The sequence below is a fragment of the Arvicanthis niloticus genome, chromosome 5 (assembly GCF_011762505.2).
Source record: "Arvicanthis niloticus isolate mArvNil1 chromosome 5, mArvNil1.pat.X, whole genome shotgun sequence".
Lineage (NCBI taxonomy): Eukaryota > Metazoa > Chordata > Mammalia > Rodentia > Muridae > Arvicanthis > Arvicanthis niloticus.
Window position 1 is genome coordinate 1,457,559 of NC_047662.1, and position 23,751 is coordinate 1,481,309.

Consider the following 23,751-nt stretch of genomic DNA (forward strand, 5'->3'; position numbering starts at 1 on the left):
AGAGGTCAGGGCATTGAGTGGGTTTTCCAGAGCTGCCTGGAGAGAGATTGGTTTGCCAGGAAGCTAGGGACAAAGAAGTTTTGCTGGTAGGGTGTGGTAGCTGGGGCAGAGGTGGGGTGGGGAAGGGCAGGGCTGGGACAGGGTGGGGCAGGGGTGAGATAGGACTAGGGCAGGGGTGAGGCAAGGACCCAGGACAGGGATGGGGCAGTGGTAAAACAGGTTGGGACAGGGCTAGGGCAGGGCTGGGGTGGGGTGGGACAGGGGTGGGACAGGGGTGGGACAGGGCTAGGGCAGGGGTGAGGCAGGGGTGAGGGGGGATTGAGGCAAGGGTCCAGGGCAGGGCTGGAGCAGGTCTGGGGTAGAGGTGGGACAGAGGTGGGGGAGGGTTGGGGCATGTTGAGGCAGGGGTGGGATAGGGTTATGGCAGACTTTTAGCAGCTCCCTAGAAGAAGGTGTAATGGAGAAAGGCATCTTTCCTGCTCACCTTGAACCTGGGCTGGCCTTACTCTGGCGGTCTTCGCATCCACCAGGCACAGAGCATCAGACTTTCAGAAGCCCGACTTCCTCCTTGCCAGACCTGGGTTTTGTAGTTGTGAATAAGGGCCCCCATCAACGGTTCTGAATTTCAGATCAGAAGTCCAGGTATATAAGGCCTTACCCTGGTGGCTTCACTGGCTGATCGGTGAGAGGAAGGGACACAGGGGTTGGGCTCTGGGGGGCTAGGAGGGGTCTGCCCAACCAGGAGTCACCAGGACTCCCTGGAACCTGAGACTCACCTGGCAAAACTCCTGAAGCTGATAGAAAATGTCACCCCAGGCTCTCAGCCTATCATTGAGCGCCCTGCTAAAGTGGGGCTCCGGCTACTGTTTAGTGCTCTTATACCTCCTGGGTCACTGCTTCCCGGACTGGGCCACAGCCAACCTGAGCCCTGGACATAAAGCCCACAGATCCACCGAAAACTCGGCCTGCAAGCCCTGCGCTCTCCCTGGCTGTAATTCTTCCTTCTGGGCTTTGGGCTTGTTTCTTGAAGGACATCCCTGGGTCACTGGTCTCAGCCACTGGTCAGTTGGGCTTTCGGCAGCTCTAGCTCTCTCTCTCTCTCTCTCTCTCTCTCTCTCTCTCTCTCTAAAAAAAAAAAAGTTGCCCTGTATCCACTAATGTGAAATTTAAGATTAATTATGATTCCCACAGAAACCCCATTAGGTAAAACATCACCATTCTCTCCGGAAGGGCTGCACTCGGGTCTGGAGGTGTTTCCCCCTCCTTCATCTCCAGGGCGTTGTCTGTTAGGGAACTTTGTCAGATGCAAGCACGGAGCCCCTGAGCAGGAAAGCTCAGGGGCCTGCAGGAGAAACCTCGGACCCCACCACATGCTTAGAAGCAGCAGCAAGGTGCCTTTCAAAAGCCTTGCAAAGGCTGAGAAGGAATCATAACTCCACTAATGATGGCACAGAGCACACTGCACTGCTGTAGTGATGGGACAGACAGACTGTGAAGACAGACCGAGGGTACAGAGCACATGGCACACAACCCAGTCTGCTCTAGCCGGGCCAGCCTTTGTCCCCTTCCCCAGTGGCTGCCTGTATCCTGAGGGACAGGGGGGAGTCAGTGTCTCTGATCTGTTACTCAGAATCCTTCATTTTGTTGCTGCTGGGAACTCTGAGTGGGAGAGGGAGCTTTGTTCTGGATACTGTCACCTTGGGGTCAGAGGGCCGTGAGCACAGAAGAGAGGGCCAGGAGGTAGCCTGGAGGGAACAGAGTAACTGTGTCCACTGCTTTAGTCATTGTCTTGTTGCTGTGAAGAGACACCATGACCAAGGCCACTCTTACAAAAGAAAGCATTTAAGTGGGGTTCGCTTACAGTTTCAGAGACCGTTGGTATCACAGTATGGCAGGAGCTACTGGTTATACCCTGATCGGCAGGCTGAGAGCAAGTGAGCCTGGGCCTGGAGTAGGCTTTTCAACCTCAAAGCCCACTCACAGTGACACACTTCTTCCAACAAGGCCTGTCCCTCCCTAGTCCTTCTAATCTGCTCAAATGGTGTCACTCCCTGGTGACCAAACAATCAAATATATGATCCCACGGGGGGGTGGGCATTCTCATCTCAACTACCACACTCACGGGAAGAGTGAGGCAGGCAAAGTCCCCTGCTCATTTTAATGCACAGCTAAAAATGTGTCTGGAAATGGTAGTCGAGACCCTGTGATCACAGAGTGTGCCCCTCAGTGTGCTGCTTAGGCAGCGAGTGTGCACGGCAAGGCACACAACTCTCCCACATTCATGGGCACACCGATCTGTGTGTGCTGGGAATGATGAATGCTTTTTTGTTCAGTAAGTTTAAGAGCCTTGGGCCCATGGTGACAGTTATTCTACAGGGGCAGGTGACAAGATCCCAGGATAGGGAAAAGAACTGAAGGAGGTAGTTAGTTGCATGTGTAGAGGTGAGAAGGGAATGGGAAGTGTGTGTGTGTCCGTCCTTAGACACCACAATGCCACTCACAGCACATAGGCAGCAGAGCCCCCGTCCCACCCACAGTGACCCCACTGTGGTAATTAATTTGCATTTCCTTGGCGATTGGTGACGTTGAGTGCTTTTTCACACAACCGTCAGCCTTTCACATGCTTTCTTTTGAGAAATGTCTGTTTAGGTCCTTCGCCCATGTTTAAATTAGGTCATTTGTTTTCCGGCTGCTGAATTGAGTTTCTTGTATATGTTGGCCGTCTGCCCCTTTTCAGATGTTGCGCTATGTGCAAATATCTTCCCTTGTTTGTTGGACGGTTTCTTGACTCGGTGGAGCATTTCCTTTGTTGGACAGAGGCTTCCTGGTTTGATTCGACCCCTTTTCAGTTGGGTTTCTCTAGTTACTCAGGGTTTCTGAAAAGAAAACCAGGCTGGGGAAATGACTCAGTGGGTAAAGCACCTGGCATGTGAGTATGAGGGTCCTGAGCTCAAACATCCAGGATTCAGTTGAATCTGTTGCAAAATGGGCTCTCTGGGAACATGCAGGCTCAAGTGACTTTTGAGAACCATCATGCTCTTAGCAACAGGGAGGGGACACCACAGGACCATATGTATGACATTGCCACTTGAGTATGAAATGCTTCCATAGGCTCAGAGGGTTGATGGTCTCCAGATGGTGGCACTGTTGAGAGGCATCTCTCTCTCTTTCTCTTTCTCTCTCTCCCCTCTCTCTTTCTCTATATGTGTGTCTTTCTTTCTGTCTCTTCTCTGTTTCTCTATCTCTTTGTTTTTCTATCTATCTGTCTCTCCCCCTATCTTCCCCACATGTGTGTTTCTTTCTGTCTGTCTCTATTTCTTCCTCTGTCTCTCTCTTTCTCTCCCACATGTGTGTATCTTTCTGTTTGTCTCTATTTTTTCTCTGTGTCTATCTGTCTGTCTGTCTGTCTGTCTGTCTGTCTTCCTCCCCCACTCTCTCTCTTTCTCTCTCTCTCTCTCTCTCTCTCTGCTCCCTCCCTCTCTATCTCTCTCCTTGGCTCTCATGTGGTGAGCATCTTGGTTCCACTATAATATTCTGCCATAGGGAGAAGCAGCCGATGTCAGGGGGCCTGTGGCTTGAATTCTAGACAAGATGTCTTTTTTCCTTAGAATAGTTTTTCTTGGGTACTCTGCCACAATGATGGAAGGCTGACTAACGTGTGAGATGACCTTGGAACGGGGCCACAGGTTCCTCCCTCATCCCAGCCTTGCATCTTGGCTTTACTACCATGTTCTTCCTGGTGTCCACTGGGCTGAGCCGTCCAGCTTCTATCTGTTATGTTCTGTGGGCTCCTGGGATCTGTTCAGCCAGCACCGTGGCCAGTAGAGTATATAGTTCTCATCTTGAGGCATCAGTGCTGAGTCCTAGGAGGGAGGGTAAAGCTCACTGTGCCTTTGGTGGCCTGAAGTGAGTCTTAGTCTTGCACTGGGAATCAACATGCAAACACAGGCCTGAGGTACCTGCCAAAGGCACATCCTGCCTAGATGCTCCCCTGGTGCAGCCCCCGCTGACCTGTTGAAGCTGGTGGTAGCATCTCTCCAGGTGAAAGGCTCTCTCAGTCCTTGAACTTGTCAGTCCCAGTAGAACTGTGGATGGTCAGTGGACTGCAGTGGGGCGAGCATCTTGGTGCCTTTACCCTGCACAGCCACCACAAAGACTTGATTTGAACATTGGGCAAGAAGAATCCAGACAAAGGTTTTCCATAACCTGGTGCCACAGAAGGGATGGAAATATGGGAGTGGACAGATGGGGGTCTTAGCTTCTGTGAGGACACTGTCCTGTGTGTCTAGAACTTTGTACTGCCTATTCAGAGGCCAAAGTATCAAAGTAGGGCTAGAGTCCCTCTCTGGGGTTAGGAATAGTGTACAGGGTTTTACTTCATCTTTTTTTTTTTTTTTGGTTATTTTATTGAGACATCCTTTAATATTAAAATTAACCCACTGAAATGCATTGCTATGTTCTTTGGCCATGCAGCCACTAAAAAAAGCCTGAAAGGTGTCTCCACAGGCATGTTCTCAGCAGCATAGCTTCTAACAACAAAAGGAAGAAGCAATCGAAATATCCATGAGCAGGCGAGCAGAGAGGCAACCGGCGCGAAGTCACTCAGCAGTGCGTGGAATATCACTCAGCCTTAAAATGCAAGGGACTCACGTCACAAGCCTCAACACAGAAGAGATTTAAGTAAGAACACTAAGGAGTCACAGAGACAAAGGGCAGGATGCTGGCAGCAGGAGCTGAGGACAAAGTTCCAGCTTGGGAAAGTGCAAGTCTCTGGACATTGGAGGGTAGTCATATAACATGAATGTCCTTTTGTTTTGTTTGAGATAGGGCCATGCTTGGAAGCTATGACTGACCCAGGACACACTCTATGGCCCCATTTGGCTTCAGACTCTGGGCAATCCTCCTGCCTCAGTTTCCCAAGAGTTGAGATTACAGATGTTCATGGTCATGCTTGGCATTCATGGATGGACTTAATGCCACTGAACTGTTCACTTAAGAATGGCCAGTACAGTAACTTTAAAATTTTATGTTTATTTTATGCGTTATGGGTGTTTTGCCCATATGTATGTTTGTGCATCTTGTGTGCAGACCCACAGAAGCTGAGAGTGTCAGATCCCTTGGAACTGGAGTTACAGACTGTTATGAGTCCTGTTTGGGGTGCTGGGAACCAAACCCAGAGCTCCGGAAGAGCAGCCAGTGTTCCTAATTGCTAAGCTATCTTGCCAGTCCTAGATACAGTAACTTTTCTGTGTATTTTTTTAAACCACAATTATAAAATGTATCCAGTTAATTGTCCAGTGCTTTGAGTTTTCTGTCCTTCAAGTTAAATACTTAGCCAAATCTCCTGAAAGTTCTTTTCTTCCTTCCCCTCCACCCCAGGCACCCCAAGATCAGATTCCCATCATCGTAGATTAGTTTACATTCTTTTGGAGTTTTACAAGAGTCTAAGTGTGTCCGCTGAAGTCATGATCCTTTTTCTCAGCCTAATTGTTTTTTGATGCACTTGTGTTACTGGGTGCTGGTAAGTTTCTATTATTTAATAGTCATCCTTCTAACCTGCCTGTCGGTGATGCACACATTGTGTCCTAGAATCTCTGTGGCTCCCACCTTCTGAGCAGAATCAGTCCTACCAGGGGCTTGGTTCTGCTAGATGGGTCAGGAGTGGAGTGTGACAGAGCCTGGAGGCTAGAGAAGCATCTAACAGACAGAGGAGGGGCTTCTGGTGGGGTTGCTACACTCAGATTAACTCAGGCCATGACCTGACTAGACAAGTGCTGCTGGCCATTCCTTTAACTGTTCCCTACCTGGCCTGGAGAGGGAGCCAAGGCCCCACATACAAGTGGGAAAGCCAGACTTGGGACTAGCAGTATGATCAGCCTAGGGCTCCCAGGAAGGAGATGCCACAGCTCAATGGGCATGGGACCCAGGAGGTGCCTAGTGCATATATCTTGTGTTGTTCAGGGCTTCCTTAGGCTCACATGTGTGTGTACACACTAATGTGTGTGTGTGTGTGTTCCCTCACCTTCATTTCACAACTTACCTGGAAAGTCAGAGTATCTAGAATCCAGGCCTCTATATTCTGCTCTGATTGAGGGAGGAGTGGGCCTCTTAAGTTGATGGGGAAGAGGGTGGGGCTTGGTGGGACTCTCCCATGGGACCTTTGTGCAGCCGTGGAGAAGCTTTGGCTGGCATCTGAAGGCTCCAGTGAGGGTGGAGGTAGGTGATGGAGTCATGTCGGTCTCATGGTCAGTCAATGAGGAAATCATCAAGCAGGGGGAGCTTTAGCTCAAAATCCTCAGAGGGGCCTCGCAGAGCTTTGATAGCGATGTGGTTTTTTATAGACTTTAAAAAAAAATTAACATTAATAGATTTTGTGTGTGTGTGTGTGTTGTATGTGTGTCTGTACATGCACTGGTGTGTGACTGTGTGTGTTGTATGTGTGTCTGTACATGCACTGGTATTGTGTACATGTACTGGTATGTGCCAGACTGTATGTGTGAATGTGTGTGTACATGCACTGGTACGTGTGAATGTGCAAATGCGTGTGTTCTGTATGTGTGTGTACATTCACTCGTGTGAGTGTGTGTGTGGTGTGTGTGTGAGAGTGTATATGAGTGTGTGTGTATGTGTGTGTGTGAATGTGTGTGTGTGTTTAGGCCACAGGTCAGTATCTGTGTCCTCTGTTATTTTCTTCCTTACTTTTTGAGATAGAATCTCTTTGGACCCCTCTGATTTGGCTATAGTAGTTGATCAGCAAGCCCCAGGGATCTTCCTCCAACTCACCCCTGCCCCTCCACAGTGCCATCACATCGAGTTTTTTAATGGGGGTTAAGGATTAAACTCAGGTCTTCATGAAAGTGCTTTACTGCCTCATCAGTTTGGCCTGTGGTCTGGAGACTGGTCAGTCCAGACTCTCCTTCCTCACCTGGTCACCCTGTGGTCTGGAGACTGGTCAGCGCAGACCCTCCCTTCTCACCTGGTTACTCTGTGGTCTGGAGACTGGTCAGCCCAGACCCTCACTCCTCACCTGGTCACCCAGTGGTCTGGGAGGTCAATCCAGACCCTCCCTCTTCATCTGGTCACCCTGTGGTGGCCCATTTCATTGCTTTCTCTCCTGTAGTTCTGGAATTTGGGCCCAGATGTCTTCATTAACTAATGATTATTTCAGTTTCTTTTTTTAAAAAATTAATCAGAGACATCCCAAGCTGCCAATCTGAGGTTTGATCAGCCAGGATAACCAGCGTGCCCACACGGTGCTGGTGGGATTCCAGCCTGGAGCACGGAAACTTGACATTCTCGACAGCCTGGAAATGTAGGATTTCCGTTTGCCTTGTAATGTGGAGCCAGCTCAAGGGACCCCATCTCCCACTTTGCAGCCCCCCAGCGGGGGGCCGGCTGGGACCATATGGCTTGGCAGTGGGATAATGTACTCCCTGAGGTTACTGGATGCCCCCTCTCCCTCTTTGCTCCTCCAGGAAGCTTCCAGAGCCCTCTCTGGGCTCCCCAGCCTGCAGGTTGCAAGCAGGGGATCTGAGACCTTGGGCTGGCAGTCCTGGCCCCCTCCCCCTCGGAGCTCACCGGTTCTGCGCTATCATGCCCTCTATCGCCTTTGTGTGAAACGTAACCCACAAAATGCTTTCGTGGTAACCTTATCCATCGGCAGCCAGCGATAGCATCTCGCGGCCCCGTGACGGGCAGGAACTCGAAAGCATGGAGTTAATAACCCAGACTTTCAAAAAATGAGGCTGGCAGAGGGAGACGAGGGCGGGAATAAAGGGGGCCGGTGTGGTTGTAATTGGGACCATGTGAACTTCCTTGGAGGAGGATTAGGAGGAGAGACAGGCCTTGCCCGCGAAGATTAGTTTCAATTAGATGGGCTGGAGGCGAAAGGCCGGGCTCGGTGAAAGATTAAAACAAGAAGGAGAAAGTTTCCGCGGCGGAGGCTCCGGGCCTGCAGCAGGGGCCGGCGAGATCCGCTAATTGAAGGCAAAGCGTGCACCGGCTCGGAAGAACGCCCATTAATTGATTCGATGCTGGTCTGCTTCTAGGCCTTTCCCGTTCACCCCCATTCTTAACTTACTTCCAGATACTCATTTGTGTTTGAAATCAGGGGGGTGGGACAGGGCCTGCCCTGCCTGAGCCCCTCAGGTAGGGGGAGGTGAGGAGAGCTGTGGTCAGTGGGCCAGACACCAGCCTGGTCACTTGGGGCCTCTTTCCTCTGCCTGGGGCCACCGCGTTACTCAAGTAGAGGTGTGAAGATTTATCCTGGCTGCACACGGATCACCCACAACCAGGCCCTTGAGAGACTTCAGGGGGACCCTCAAAGAGGCTGTGCCTCTGGGCTTGGGATTGCTCTGTGCTCTCAGGGCTAACCTGTAACTGTCCTTCCATGTTTCCATTCACCTTCCTCCCTCACGGCCCTCCCATTCACCCAACTGTCCACCTTTCCACCCACGAATTCACCAATAACTCTCTTCTTCCCCAACCCTCCTTCTTTCTTAGCCCCTGGCCTCTAATTCCTTCGAAAATAGCTTTCTCAATAAACATGTCTCCATTCGAATGTTTCCCGTCCTATGATCTGAGTCCCTGTGCATGGCTGGGGACCGGTGCATCTTGAAGCTCCATCTTGAACATCAGGGCTGGGGGACAGGAGGGTACCACTCTTCCCTCCCTGGTCCCATGTTTTCTTCCCTTCTCCTCTGAGGCCCAGCTATCTGCCAGGTGGTCTCCTCCATCTCAAAACCTGCCCGTATTTTCTTCCTGATGTTATGGAAAGGTGTAAACTGTGATCCCCGAGGAGCTCCGGAGAGGGGAGGAGCCAGGAGCTGAGAGGTAGACGGTGCCAGTGGCTCTGAAGGAGCCTGGTCCTCGGATGCTGAGTTCTAGCACCAGAGAACAGGGACGCTATGGTCTGGTTGTCCTTGTTTCTTAAAGAGGCAGAAAAGAAACCTGGTTCCAATTGATGGTTGTGTTCCAAGGACTCAGTTCTGTCCCCCACCTGATGAGGTACAGAGTCCAGGAGGTGGCTGTGCTTGGCTGCAGGGTGCCCTCAGCAACATCCTGTCCTGGCTTGGGGGGGGGTCCAAGCCAGGTGGCTAGGTGTGGCCAGCAGGCTGCATTTCACAGCGAGGCCAGCTGCTTCTAAGGCCTTCCCTGGACAGCTCCCCTCCAGGGCCTCAGAGCACGTCGTGTGTGCGTGTGTTTTATAAATCCTTCCCATTGTAATGACAGCTAAATTATGGAAAATGCATTTTCACAGTTGGTGAGAAAACCCATTAGCATTAATCAAGGACTGGGCCTCGTTGGGGATTCTCAGGCTGGGCTCTGTTGGTAAAGTTATGGACGTGCTAAATAGTCATTAGCGGCACTCGTTTGCAACGGACCAATCTTTCATCTCACAGCACGTGGATGCCTCCCTGCCTGGGACTGAGGGTGGAGCTTCATGCAGGTCTCCTGTGGTCGCTGTGGTCTCCACCTCGGTGTGGGTGGGGCCCAAGGGAGACCGTCCTGGTGCTGGCTATGAGGCCAGTCCAGTCACACTAAGGAGAGGCAGCCCTCACTGTCCCTGTACCAGTGGCTTCGTTGGCACCAGGCAGGCCTGTATAGAAGCCATTGCATCCAGGAGCTTCACTGTCCTCTGGGGCCCTTGCATTTTGGGGTCCATGGCCCCAAACTCACACATGTCTCTGAGCTAGACAGCCCAGTGTAGTGTAACTCTGGCTTGAGAGTATGGAGTAATGGCTGAGCAGCCAGCTGAATCAAGTCTGAACACTTAACACTGGTCCTTGGTCCTTAAATTCTAGCTATGAAGCAGGGCACCTGAGAGGAACCGGAACTGGCCAAGGGATGGTGTGACCCCTACTGTCCTTATTTCTCATGTCAGGGTAACTTTTTATGACTGTGCTGTATGTGTTCATGGGTACATATGTGTACATGTCACTGTGAGCACCCTTGACTCACTGATTCAGCTAGGCTGGCTAACCCACTAGAATCAGGGATCCACCCATCTTTACCTCCCACTGCTGGGATTCCATGTGCACCCCACAGCTTCTGGCTTTTACGCGATTTTACAATCGTGAACTTGACTCCTCACGATGACAGAGCAAGCGTTCTCACTACTGAGCCATCTCCCCAGCTCCAGGGTAACTTTTAAAACAGTGTTTTATTCTGGAACAACTTCAGAGAACACAAAGAAAAAAATAGCTGGTGTAATTCCAGTATCTCCCCCCCTCCCCCATTTCTCCCCAATATCAGTCAACATGGGTGACTCACAGAAACATGTTAGTCAGATCCAGGTAGGTGGCTTCTCAGGGCAATCAATTGGTCTTTTCAATGATTGACTGTCTTTATATCTTCAAGGGATCTTTGTTACAATGAGGGTTGGTGTTGTGGAAGTCATAGGAAGGCATGCAGTATGTCAAATACCCATGAGGCAAAGTAGCCACTGGCTTCCTGATCCTAGACTCTCCCATCTCTTCCTTCCCATCAACACTGGGGTCTGTGTTCTTGTCCTTCTCTAGGGCTTTGTCAGAGTCTTCCCCACATTCTTTCTATAGAAGTATAGTTATATGCATATAAATGAGTTAGTGTACACACACGTGTACAGATATACACACATGTATATAGGTATGTCACACACGTGCATGTGTGCGCGCACACATCTATGTAGGCATGCATGCATAGCGACTTGCACACACAGACTGGTACATGTACTCAGGCACATAGGGGCAGGTGTCCACCCCCTTTTACTAGTTCAATATACCAAGAGCCTACAAGATCACCCAGCAGCGTAAGAACAGCAGCATCCTGTATGTCCATGTTCCAGTAAGGAAGAGCAGACATCCCAGGTGGGGATGGGAACTGGGAACATCTTGTAGTGTCCAAAAAGAAGGAAGCAGCTGAAACATAGACTGCTGGGGCAGTTACGGGGTATAAGCTGGACAAGACTCCAAATTGACTAAGCTGGGGCAGGGAAGAAGGAAAGAAAGGGGAGAGATGGTACTGTCTGGTTAAAGGGACAGTGTGCAGCTGTCCTATCCCTCAGAGAGGTGGATCCATCCCAAGCATCCACAAGGAGATACCTGGGGTCTTTCATCTTAAACAGATGTTGGCCATGGGATCTGCCTCCTAGGGCAAGTGATACTGGCCCTGGGTCATTGTGAGGCAGTGCAGTATTCCAGGGGCTGAGTTACCTGCCTGGGGTCAGGCAGCAGGCACCTGGGATCTGACAGGTCTCACCCTTGATGTTTCAAAAAGGGGTTGGCTAAGGAAAACTCCCAACTTAAGTGCAACTTGGAAGTTACTTGTAGACGAGGGTGGGGGTGGGGTGGGGTGGGAGATACCTCTGGGCTTCAGAGTTGGTACCCTCAGGCTTAGGAAGCCTGTGTGTGCAGGGCTGGGCTGGGGCCCCATCCTGAATGGGGCCTTTGTATTGGGTCCTGAATATGAGATATAACTTATCTTCATTTCTTCATATGTAAGACGGGGAGACCAATACCTTCCTGCCACCCTTCTGGGATGCTCAGGTCAGGGTTCAGGAAAACATAAGGTCTGTTGAAGGAACAGCATGTGTTTTTTGTCTCTGTAAACCAAATCATCACAGTTTTAGAGACAGAGAGAGTTTTCCCCATCTTTATTGGGAAGGTCTTAGTGATATTGGTCCCACACCACAGATTTCTGTTGGGAGTGGCCTTAACTTGCAACCACTTGCTGGGTTCAGGGTCCCTGGAGCCTCTAGGTGGCACCTGACCAGTTCCCACCTCCTGGCCGTATGCTAGAGCTAAAGAGGACCCAATCTAACGCATGCCAAAGCCAGTGGCTCTCTTGCGAACCTGTGTGAAGCCTCCATGCCCAAACCAGTACATACCTGAAAACCTGCTTTGTGGCTCCAGGTAGGACAGTGTAAGGTCACCAACCTACCATTGGTGACCTAAAAGCCCCTTGAAGTGCCTTCTCCCAAACCTTGAACAGCTACTGTGAAGGCTCTGCCTACCTTGTCCACTAGAGGGCAATATAGCTACCCAGTGGGCAGCCTTCCCATATTTTATTGAGAGAATCCGTGTCTCTCTCTCTCTCTCTCTCTCTCTCTCTCTCTCTCTCTCTCTCTCTCTCTCTCTCTCTCTCTCTCTGTGTGTGTGTGTGTGTGATCTGTGAACAGGGTTTGAGGTGTGTGATTTCCCAGTCTGCTAGACAGATGTTTTCTGGGGCAATAATCATCCAGATCCATTCACTTTCAATAAAGCTGGATTTATCAGCTCTCCAGAGAATAGGTGTTAAGCCATCTGTGAACTCAGATGGATGTCCAAAGGGCAGGGATGTGACGCTTGTGTTAGGCTGGAGTGAGAGACACAAGTGCCCCTCATTAAAAGGTGGCACTCTGGTGGGTGCTAAGATTCACACCTGGCAGTATCAGAGCGTGGGGTGCACAGGGCACCTGGAAGAGCCGGACACTCTGGGGAGCCAGTGAGTCAAAGGTGTACCCCATTTGCTAAATTTAGTGTAAACTCAGGTGAGATTGATCTGAGTTTTAAAGGTTCTGCTCATTTGGGGGCTGAACCTGTGGGTCACTGGGCTTTGAGCTCAAACTCTTAAAGATCAACGTGGTAATGATCAATTTGTTATCGATAGCCGCAATGAGTACCTGGCTTCCCATCTGGTCAGTTGCTCAAAGCCTGTTGATAATAACTAATTGCCCATGGAGGGGGTTATTACCGGGAGAGGTCCCCACATCCCCACACCTGGTGTGCTGCTTTGGCTGGGAACAGACTCCTGCTCTGGCCCAGGCCCCACTGAAAGTTTCCCAGGAGACAGGAAGACGAGGCTGCTGGGAGCCCTTCCTTCAGATAGGACCAGAGGCTTGCTGGGTCTTGGAGAGAAGCCACGGAAGATCTGCGGGACCTTAGCTCCCTCGGGTGGAGACTCTATACAACCTGAATGAGCTGTGAGGTGACCCACCCCACAGATGAGAAAACAGAAGATTCAGAATCACTAATGAGCATTTCCCAGCAAAAATGACCTAAGAGGGCCATGTGGTCAGCCGACTCTTCAAGCTGCGTCTTGCATCTTGGGGCTACCTTCAGTCCTCAGGGCCAGCAGTTCTTATCCACTGCTCTCTGAAGCCTTCAGTCCTCAGGGTCTTCTCTACAGCCCAGGCTAGCTTGGAACTCTTGACTCGGTTTCCCCAATCTCCCGAGAGCTCACTTGGGTTACAGGAGTTTTCTACTATATCTAGTTTTTCCTGAAGATCTGGTGGAGTTTGGGACATTTAATGGAGGAGGAAGAGGAGGAGGAAGAGGAAGAGAAGAAGGAGGAAGAGGAGGAGGAGGAGGAGAATGTGAGGGGTGTTTGAGTCCAGCTGCTGAACAGTTAGGGACAGACAGACAGCTCAATACACTAAATCTAGATGAACAGGTGGGTTTCCTGGGATCAGTTCTGCCCTCCCCACACCTCTGTGGCCCAAGGTTCATGAGAAATGAATCTTGGAAAGCACAGAGTGGCTCCAAACTAAGGAGGAAAAACAGAAACTGAGCTTTGGTGTGCAGCTTGTGGCCCTCCTCTGTTCCACTGGAATCCTGAGTCTGGAGCCCTCCATGCCACTAAGAGCCACCAGTGATGTTCCAAAGCTATATTTCTTTGTGGAGGGATGCATGGGGCAGTTGGACCCCAGCTGAGGGCTGAAGGCTCACTGGACTTGAGGGGGGAAAAGCCACATCTGTCACAGCAAGAGGCCAGTGACCATGAATGGATGCTAAAGAAAATGCCGTTTGTTTAAGAGCATAGAAGTTAGGAGAGAGTAAGCATTCCTCCCCAGGATCACCAGGCTCAGGATGACACGCAAGTGATCACCTAGCTCCAAGATGCCAGCCGTTGCAGGAGGGTGAGCATCCTCTTCCAGGATGTCAAGAGAGTATGTGCTAGCTCCAGGCATCTGGAGTAGCCTGTGCTGCCAAGCATGGGGAGCAGTCTCAGGCAAGCTTCCTTGGGCTCCACTCAGGTGGGCAATGCATCTGGCTTTTTTCCTTTGCCATCTGGCTTTGAATTCTTTCAAAGGTGGGGTACCCTCCCGAACCCCATGAAGAAAAATGCACATCAACAATCTTACATCCCGAAGACTCAACGGTTCCCTCCCCCCTCCCCCCCCCCACTGTCTCCTTGCTACACTGACACCGATGATCCTCCCTCTCCCAGAGGTGGTCAGTGGTGAAGGTGGGTATGGGGTGAGCTGAACCCTCAGCGGAGAAAGTTTAACTTTCAAAGAGTCAGTGGGGTTCCCCAGGGCACGGCGGAGGATGCCCGGAAGCCTCAGGCCCCTCAAAGCAGTTCTACAGTAGATCACAGACAAGAAGACTAGCTCTCTCAGTTCCCAGAGGTCCCTCTGGTGGGACGGCCTGTGTTCCTGCCCTCAGACAGACAGGTCTTAACAGGTCTCTCATTAGCCTTCTGTAACATCGTCTGGGCCATCTCCCACCTGTGTGGAAAGGATAGTGTCTGGTCACGCACCAAGGCCCTGGGGTCCAGAGTGAGAGGCTGTGTATCGTCCTCATCGACCGTCCTGAGCACCAATCAGGGGCACTGCTGGGACTCTCTGGAGGCAGAGTAAGGAAGTCCCGGCCCCTCTCCTGGGCACAAGGGGAGGGGCTTCCAAGGGCCGAACTAAATGTGGTCATCATGGCCTCCCACACCCCCACAGTCCTGTCCTTTCTTGAGGTAGAACTTTGAAGGTGCTAGGGCTTAGGCAGGAAGCCACTCACTAGATGTTCACGCTCTGAGCCCATCCCGGTCCTACACTGTCAGCCCAGGGGAGTGCAGTGGCTTCTATCTGGGAAGGATCCTGGTACTGGTCAGATACCATGGGCTCCTCTATGTGCCTGGGAAGTAGCTGAGTCCATAGATGGTATCAGTGGGATTTCTTGTGGATCAGTGTAGTGAGAGAAGGAGCCTCAGCCCCTCCCTCCACAAGGCTTTGATATGAGTTGGCCCTCAGCCCGGGTATGTCTACCCTGAACTGACTGTACAGTAGAGGAGGCACAGCCGCCATCTGAAGATGAGCAGGATGAGGGATGTGTGGGGACAGTGACAGGAAGAAATGACTACAGACATGGAGAGGGTAGGGTGCACACGGCAGGACGATGGTGATGGTGATGATGGTGGTGGTGGTGATTGTGGTGATGATGGTGATGGTTGTGATTGTGGTGATGATGGTGATGGTGGTGGTGGTGATGATGATAGCAGCCTTGAGGCCTTGCTCCAGAGAGACCCCTCTCCAGAGCTCCCCCCACAGTTCTTGTTGGGGCTTGGGATAAGCATTCCAGGAAAGTTAGCAGAAGCTAACATCAGCAGCTGAGAGCTGTAGATTCCATGAACAGGCAATCACCCAGGGTGTCTGGTCACCCCACACCTGTCCTGGCATTAGACAGTACTAAGTAGGACCGTCCTGACTCTGTGACAGCCACATTCACAAACATGTGCTTGGAGGGACATGCGCCTCTCTGTCACAGGTGCTCTGGTCTGGAAGATGAGACTCGGTCCCAGCTTTCACACACAGGTACTGAGCGGACACGTGCCCACACCTGTGGGACCCTGGCATAGAGCTTTCTCACCCTGTTTCACCACGGTAACCCGGCGTTCGGAGGGGCTTAAGATGCCCTGTTAACCCCTCTCTGCAGCAGGGGAGTCTGCTGCTGTTCATGGGGCTACCAGCTTCACCTAGGGCCTGGTCTCTGACCTTGGGGCCTCCAGGGCAGGATACAGATCCTCTCATCCAAGGCTGATGCTGCCCCGCTCAAGACTGTGGAGGCCCACGGATTAGCTCTGAAGTCTGGCGCCCCGTGGTGTCCTCACCCCTTCCTATGCCGGGAAGAGACGGAGCCATGTTTATTTAGACTTTTCCTAAAGCTGACAGCTTGAATCAGGCTAATTCACCTGAAGTATACCAACCGTCCTTATATTTATTTTAGGATACTCCACCGGTGTAACCTAATCCTGCCCTCCCCCGCCTTGTTTACACGGCTTAGGACCATGCATCTGTCTCCCATCCCTTCCAGCCCACTGCCCCACATTCCAAGGACAAGGGAAGTTTGCACATGGGGGTGGGGGTGGGGGCCAGCTGGTGTTGGACTATGCAAAATGCTTTGGTGATGGCATAGGGACCTGTGGCCTTCTGGACTGGAGGTGTGGGGATTGTGCATGAGGGTGCGTCTCAAGGTGGGCAGCGTTGATGGCCGTGACTTACAGAGGGTCTTGCCTCTCCAGGATGGAGATGAGGAGGAAGGACAGGCAGGCCCAAAAAGGAATCCTGGAGCTTCACAAAGTCATGCTGTTGGTCACTGGGCAGTCTGATGCTGTGGGAAGGAAATGTCCACTCAGATCAACATGCCGACAGCAGCATCAGAGCGGGATGCTAGTCCAGCCCAGGTCGTTCCAGAACGATGTTCCTAGGGATGAGGGTGGGGGCCGAGGAACATAGTCACTTGGACAGGGACCCAGAGCCCAGCAGAGGGAAAGCTGGACCTCTGTTCCAGGATCTGAGGGAAGGCTGGACCTCTGTTCCGGGATCTGAGGGAAGGCTGGACCTCTGTTCTGGGATCTGAGGGAAGGCTGGACCTCTGTTCCGGGATCTGAGGGAAGGCTGGACCTCTGTTCTGGGATCTGAGGGAAGGCTGGACCTCTGTTCTGGGATCTGAGGGAAGGCTGGACCTCTGTTCTGGGATCTGAGGGAAGGCTGGACCTCTGTTCTGGGATCTGAGGGAAGGCTGGACCTCTGTTCCGGGATCTGAGTCAGAAAGCCAGAGTCTGAGGAGGCCTCCTCAAGAGACTTTTTGCTGTTATTATCAACAGAAAATAAAGAAGAAACAACTTCCAGGTCAGGAACATTATTTTCTGACCCTTGGTTTAGTCACAACTTTGGCACCAGTTGTCATTTAAGAGGCCGCGATAGGCCATGCATGCTGTGTAGACACCAGTCTATAGCTGGACATTCTGAACCTACATCTGAGCACTACGTACGCTAGTCTGGCCGGACCCCGAAAGGCAGCTGCTCACCTTTGAGCTCACCTTCTGTCTGAGAAGTGGCCGAGACCAAGAACAACAAAAAGAATAGACAGACATCTCTCAGAGAGCATTTGAGGGGGAAAATATCACTGCAAATGTGATATGAGTGGGCCTGGCCCTGGCAGAAGTGGTCCAATGGGCAACCAGGAAGAGCTTCACGGAGAAGGTCACATTTGAAACTCAGGCAGAGCTGCCTGGGATCAGAAGGAGTCCCCAGAAGAGGGAGCTTAAAGCAGACTGGCCTTGATTTGAAGTTGCAGCGGCCAGAGTGTGGGGAAGGTAGAGAGAGGTCAGGCCAGTGGATGTGACAGGTCCAGATCTCTCTGGGGCATGCTCAGTCCAGCCTTGGGACAAAGGCTTAGAAACCCATGATCCTTGGGAGGTGAGATGGTGGGAGGTTGAGATGCTTTCTTCTACTCTGCTGCTAAACAGAACCTCAGCCGGTGTAGTCATTCGGTTGGTTGCCAAGGCCCTTGCCGAGGGAGTGCCCAGGTTCAGGCTGTCCCCAGCTTCCTGTAGCTCCTGTGCAACTGCTCGCAGGTCCTAGGAGTTGGTGGGGACATTTGGGAGAAGGGGCTTCAAGGGGACCTTCCATATCCGTGGTAGGTTGGTGGCTTTATATGGTCCTACCTTCAGAGAGCAAGTTTGTAGGAAGAATTGGTTAAGCATGGGGGTGGGGGGCTTCACCCAGGCTCTGCCATTGATGGAAGAAAGAACACACTTCCCCCACCCTCCCAATAAAGGGGTCATAGAGAAGAGAGTGCAGGTTTGTTTAGGGCAGGATGAGCAAGACAGATCCAGGGGCAGTGGGAGGGGTGAGCTAGGCTCCTGATGGACTCTGGCCTGCCTGTCTGTGGCACTTGCTTTTCCATGCGCGTGCGCTCTCCCCTGGGCAGGGGCCACGCTGTACTGTGCCATACATCTTTGTCAAAACCCCTATGAATAAATTAACCTTTCTAAAGATTAGCACACTCTAATACCTCAGGGTTTTTAAACAGAACAAATGCTAAAAATATTTTGACAGAGCTCACAGAGTTTGCAGGCTGGCTCATCAACAAAGGCAGGGCCCAGTGTCCCTTAAAGGGCCAGACCTACTACTGGCTGCACTTGTGAGCACGGTTGCCACTTACAGATGTTACCTCCATCCCTGGACACCGAATGGAGACACAGCCCTTTGAGGGGAGTGGTGTCTGCCCTGTGGAGTAGGAGCCTGGAAGGGGACAGGACCATGGTCATGGTGGGGTCTCTATGTTGGTCTCTCTTTCTCCATATGTACGTGCTCAGCATGGCTACCGCAGTCCTTGCTAATAAATCAAGGGATTTATTAGCCACTTGCCCTGCAGGTTTTCACCCCATGTCAGCTGCAGGAGGCAACTCAGGGCGGTTCCAGGCTCTGGGTCTGGGCTTCTCTCAGGAAGGCAAAGAGAAGCCGGTGTCTTAGGCAAGGTCTTCTTCACAAGGACTCAGGGGAGAGAAACTGGAAATGAGGCTTTGCAGGAATGTCATGAGTCTGTGCTGAGCGCATCTTAAGACTCCATCTATCCGTGTTTCCAGGCAGTGGGAGAGGGACCTCGGGGCCACTCTGGGAAGCATCTGGATGCAGGAGAGAAGCTAGCTTCCTACCTTGAGCCAAAGGGAACGACTGAGTGCCGTGGAGGATGTAACAGCATGGCTGGACCAGAAGGCATCGGGAGCAGAGGTGGCACAGCTAGTGGGGGCTACAAATGCTCCATGTGAAGCTGGGCTGTGGCATTATGGGTACTGAGGAGGCACTCAGACCTTTCTTTAGAACAGACACCCTGTTCTATGAAGCTCCTCTTGGCTTACGCTGGCCTCAGAGTTCAGAGTCAGCTGATGGTGGTCAGCTACCTAGGATGGAAGGAAGGCTAGGTATATGTGGGCCCTGGAACCTGGCTTCTGCCTCTGGCCCCAGATCTACTTACACTCCTGGGTGATGGGGTGACAGCCTGCAGGAGTCCTGTGTGCCTGGGGTACCTGTGTCCAGGAGTAGGTATCTCTACTGTTCAGTTGGGCTAAGGAGGAACCTGTCATTTGACCTGGTAATCAAAAGCCTCTTGTCTCTGTAGGGGGCAAACCTCCTTCCAGTGTAACTTAGACCCTCCTGTCCCAGACCATCATAGGTAGCAGAACTCCAGGAGGCCAGTGGTTCCATTGCTGTCTGCAGTAAAGCCCATAAAGGCAGACAAAATAGGACCTAGCACCTGCCTTTGGGAACCCTGGGTACGAATGACATCTACAGAATGAATGTTGTGTAAGAAAACCAATGCGTAGATCAGGGCCTCCCTGCTGGCACTGTCAGGGTTGAGCTCAAACGTAGGCTCCTAGCCCTGGCCCAGCCTCCCCTCCTGGAGCTGGAGAGATAAACTTAAGATCACCAGTTTAGAACACATTGTGATCGTGTGCGGTGGCTGAGCCTGGGTCCAGCCTTTCTGCCACATGCTGCTTTAGATGCAGTCTAGCAACTCAAGGTTGTGTCCCACCTGCCCAGGGGAAAGAAAACTTGGGCTGAAGCCCAGCCTGGAACCCCCTCTGGAACATAGTTCCCTCGTTATGTCTTTCCTGGTCTGTATATCCTTCTAGAACTACTTTCTACCTGTCTAACACTCTGAGGCACAAAGGGCTGCTAGAACATTCTTTGCAAATGCTTATTGGGTTTGGGGTGGGTGTCAGCAAAGGGCTTGTGGTGATCTTGTGGGAGAGAAGCCAATCAGCCTTCAGTTTGCCTCTGTGTAGCTCATATCTCATACGGTGCAGGTCCTCAGTGATGCTGGGGACAAGATAACAACATAGGTTATCAGGATGAGCCCCCTGAGGTGCTCTGAGACTTTGCAAAGCCTTTATTCATCAGAAGCCTCTCACTCTGGAACATCTTGGGTTTGGTCACTGTCTGGGCTTCTCTGTGGTGGCAGGAGGGATGGCCAGGTTCTATAACTGTACCAGGAGACTTCTGGGAGCCAGGATGGGAGAGAGGAGGCCTTCCCTAGGGATCTGGTTTAGGAGACTGTGGCAAGGCTGAGATGGACAGATGTTAGGGGATGCTGAAATCGAATCATTCAGGCATCTCTGGAACCTACCTCTTGCCTTTCTACCAGGGACGGAGATTTAACCCTCCCTAGCTGCCTGAGCACATAGTCTTTCAGTAGCGTAGTACGTATAACTTGGCCTCATTCTCAGTGGGTGGAGCCTTGGGATAGGACAGGGAGATGATGGTGATGGTGATGATGGTGATGGAGGAGGAGGTGGTGATGGTGATGAGGAGGGCCACTCTCCTTTGAGTGTTTGCTGTGTTCAGGGAGTGTTCTGAGCCCTGTCCCTGCCTCTCTCTCTGTGCAATCCCATCACAGTCTTTAGGCAGGCACTGTCACTACCCCCTCACCTCAGACAAATGCCCAGAAATTCAGGAAGGACATGTTTTTATACCTCTAGCTCATACAAAGTTGGACCTGGGTAGCCAGAAGACAGACAGAGGGACAGAGGGAAGCCTGGAAAAACCCACAAAATTGAAGCAAAGATGCTCCAATTGGTGTCTGCTCAGGCCACATGGAGTCAGAGCTCCACAAGCCAGGAGGTCTGGACTATGCTTGGATGGGCCAAGCAGGTGAGGTCCCTTCCCCGAAACGTCACTGCCTTTCTCCTCAGAGTTCTGTGCAGAAGTTAGGATTAATTAACCAGCAGATGCATGTGTGAGGGTGTCACATGGAGATTCCAACCCTCAGACTGGACCAAAGCAAAGCCACCAATGATATTTTAAATGGTGCATCAAAAGCTTTGTGTAGAAGGGACTATGAAGATTGCTTGGGGCAAAATCAAGTCCCAGTGTACCTCAGTGAAGGGCTACACTGAGGTGGAGTTAAACCAGGGTGCACACCTTGGGTGAGGTAACTCTGAGAAGAGAGTTTTCCCCATGGGTAAAACTTGGGGTGAGCAGCGCCATGGGCCTGAGCTTATACGACTGAGTCCCTACAGTGGGTGAGGCTGTGTTGGGGTCGGCAGGCATGAGAACCATGGACTTTCTGCTCCTCTGACACAGGGGTTCCCACTCCCAGCTGGCATGGTGATCAAGCGGCTGGAGGTGTCACAAAGCAGGGGTCCCCATGGAAAAAAGTCACAATATGAGCAAAGGGGACAAGACAGGGTCTTGCAACTTCAGAGACACGGAGGTCTAGGGAGACCACCATGGACTCCCCATGCCCCATGCGCACATTTAAGGATGATGGGAAAAGGCTGTTCTGGAGAAGTAGGGGTGGCTAGGATAGTGAGCTCTGACAGACTGTCTCTGCTGGCACACCCCGGGTCGACCCCATGGCTGATAGGAGTGGTTCCTGTGGGAGTGATCATCTTGAACTCTGGAGGCAGGACGGCCCTTCTCCGGCCAGCTGGTTCCTGTCGGTTCTCAGCCTCTTTGGCTTCTGTCCCCTCCTGTTGTCAGAATGCAGACACTGGTGTAGACCCCTGTGGGTGTCTGTGCTCTGGGGAGGAGTGGACCTTGTGGGGGTGTCTTGGGGTGGCATCCCTGGTTCTGCCCCCACCAACACAGCCATGTGGCAGCTTTTACAAAAGGTAATTCAGTGAGCTTTGGAGCAAACCCCGAGGTTTGCTCACAAGGACCTCTATTTATAGATTCCACTCCTCTCCGGGGTCGGTCAGCCATCCGTACACTTTGGAGAGTTTATAACTCTGTTATTAAATTTAGAGCTGGCTTCGGCTTTAATTCAAAGTGAAAACTGCATACCGTGGGGGAATCCCGGGAATGCATTTTGGGGAGACTGCCAACAGGCCAGTTTCTAGGACTCCTGCCCCCGGAGATGGGCAGGGGCCCAGGAGACTCCACGATGCCTGGAGACCATGCTCAATGTGTGCCAGCCAGGTATCTCACACCAGGTGCCTGTTACCCCTCAGTAGCCAGGGGTTACAAACTAGAATCTGGTGGCTGACCTAATACTGTCAGTGTCTTCTGGGTTGAATGGAGCCATTTACTAGCTCCTGAGATTTTTGGTGACTCTGGAAAGGGAGTGTTCTTACAGCCCAGGGTGATGAGGACAATTTGAGAATCCAGATGGACCTGTTCATGAGACAGCTTTACGTACTTTTCTTGTATCCTTGATTCGGTGTGGAACCCTGGTCAGGATGCTGTGTGGGAGGGGCTGACTCTAAACCCTCGTCCTGACAGCTGCCTTCCAAAGCCCCCCTTTGCACTCCAGGTGATAAGTACACCCTGTGTTTAGGATGGCTTCTGATACACACCCAATGCTACTGATGCCTTGGGAGGAAAGCTATGTAGACTCTACCCAAGCCTTGAAATCTCAGTGGCTAGTAAGAGACAGAAAGTAGCTAGAGAGAGAGTTTGGTAGAGTGGCCAGGACCTGCCCCTGCAGCCTCTGGGCGGTGTTGATGGGATTCCCAGACCTCACAGAAACACAGTATATCCACAACACAACAGGTAGTCTGGAGCAGGGAGCCCAGCCTAGATGGTAGGTGCTATCAGCCACTGGCCAGCAGGTGGTGTCCCTTGCCTACTTTCCCCGCCTATACAGGGCTCTCCTCCGCCAAGCTGGGCCCATCTGGAAATGTTTGATTTGATAGAGTGTCGCTTTACATTGCAGAAATGAGCGTAAGCGGTTTTTTAACCCACCAAGTGAGAAATGTGATCTGGGTTTTACTGTCGACCCTTTAAATAAAAAACAGATCGCTTATTAAACCATTATCTGTTGTGGATGAGGCATCGAGAGTGGACCCTGACTGGACATCCACACAGAGAGATGGCTCTATCTTCTGTCTGCGTGAGGGTAACCTGGGATACTGGACATCACCCCACCCCCGGGGAACAAGGCAGGGGCTGGCACCCATCACTCACTCTGCCTTTATGTGAAGGTTTCTGCTCTGGTAGAAGCTCTCTCTTCCCATCGGGTTGGCTGAAAGAGATATAAGGACTGACCAAGTCTGAATGATGGACGCCCAAAGCTGGGAACTCCAAAGCCATGGTCATGCTTAGAGCTCCCTGAGAAATTCATTCCCTTAACCCTGCTCTGAAGTGCTAGGAGTCCGTTGTGCTCTGACCCTGGATGGAGCTGTCTAGAAGCTAGGGAAGAGTAGCGTCTAGCTTTTGTATTGTGCTGATGGATATGTGTGTGTGTGGTCAGTGCTCAGTTTTGCACACGGGGCCCTTCCTGGAGCTGCAGGCAAGTTAATCTTCTAAGCTAGCTCACTCATGCAGAGGACACAGGCCCAGTGGATGCAGGGAAACATGGAAAGGGAAGATGATTGGCTCCCCACTTCCTGGGCAAGACCTATGCTGAGCTGCCCTCCCTGACGTATGGGGTATCTGTTTTGATCCTCTCTGTTCCTTGTGTTTTGATGTTACAGCCCTGTTTTGCTGTGTTGGGGGAAATGCTTCTTCATCCTGCTTTGAGAAAATCCCCCTGGAAAGCCAACAAAAGGTCTTGTAATTCCAACAGATAGAGGCATACTATGTTGAACAGGTTCTGAAGATACACAGTGACTCCTCACTCCATCCATCCTTCAAGGGTGTGACCCTGGAGGTATCCTCAGCGGGAGCACTGTGGGCATCAGTGACTGTTCAGGGTAGGGGTCAGTGGGCATGTGGCTCAATGGTTACCCCTGTAGTAAGTCCAGGTGCTATCTCCCTTAGCCTTTTTGTCCAGTAAAGCTCTGTTGGCACAG